Genomic DNA, 1,131 nt, shown 5'->3' on the forward strand with positions numbered 1-1,131 from the left:
AATTTGAGGAGGCAATGAACGGCCCCTAAGGGAAATCACGACGCATAAGTTAATGTGCGTCGGACTAATGAGCTCAGACCTAGACGAGGGACTATCTATCTTATTTATTTTTCCTCTTTATTTCTTTTCCTTTTCCTTCCTTCCTTCCTCTTACTTCATGACTTCCTTCCTTCAGGAATTAATTCTTGCTTATTTTCTTTCTTATCTTTTTATTTATTCTTTCTTTCTTTCTTTCTCTTTTTCTTTCTGTTCTTTCTTTCTCCTTTTCTTTCTTTCTTTCTTTCTTTCTTTCTTTCTTTTTTTCTTTTCTTTTTTCTTTTCTTTTCTTTTCTTTCTTTCTTCTCTCTCTTTCTTTTTCTCTTTCTCTCTTTCCCTCTTTCTTTCTTTCTTTCTTTCTCAAAGTCTCCCTTTGTCCTCAGGCTAGATGTAGTGGCATGCAGATACGGGATCACTTGCGCCTTAACCACCTGCGACTGAAGTGGTCTCCCACTCAGCCTCCTGAGTAGCTGGGGAACCACCAGGTGTGCTCCACACACCAGGCTAAATTTTTTCATTCTTTTTTTTTAAGAGATGAAGTCTCCCTATGTTGCCCAGGCTGGTCTGAAACTCCTGGGTTCATGCAATCCTCCCACCTTGACCTCCCAAAGTCCTGGAATTACAGGGTGAGCCACAGCTCCTGGCCACAGGATTTTTTTTTTTTTTTTTTTTTAAAGAGAGACAAGGGTCTTACTATGTTGCCCAGGTTGGTCTCAACACTCCCTGGGCCTCAAGCCTTCTCCTGCCTGGCCTCCAAGATGCTGTGGGAATTTACCTGTGTGAGCAGTTTGCTTGCACCAGGCTCTGTGGCCAAGTGATTTTGTTTTACTACATAAACCCAGGTTGTAGGTTGCAGCTTTCTCTCTGTTGTTTTATCACTGACAAATTTGGTTGCCAAGGCAAACCATTTGCCCTCAATTTTCCATTGCCAGCAGTTTTAATCTCTTGTCCACCCTCCACCAGTGCTGGCGTCCTAGTGGCCCAGGAATTTGGGGTTGTATTTGGTGTTTTGTAAATTCTGTACCATTAAATTCCCTTCCCCACAAAAAGCATGTAGAAATGGCCATTCAGTGGCTGTGGAGATTCACACTTTCC

Source organism: Rhinopithecus roxellana, chromosome 13 (assembly GCF_007565055.1).
Source record: "Rhinopithecus roxellana isolate Shanxi Qingling chromosome 13, ASM756505v1, whole genome shotgun sequence".
NCBI classification, from domain to species: domain Eukaryota; kingdom Metazoa; phylum Chordata; class Mammalia; order Primates; family Cercopithecidae; genus Rhinopithecus; species Rhinopithecus roxellana.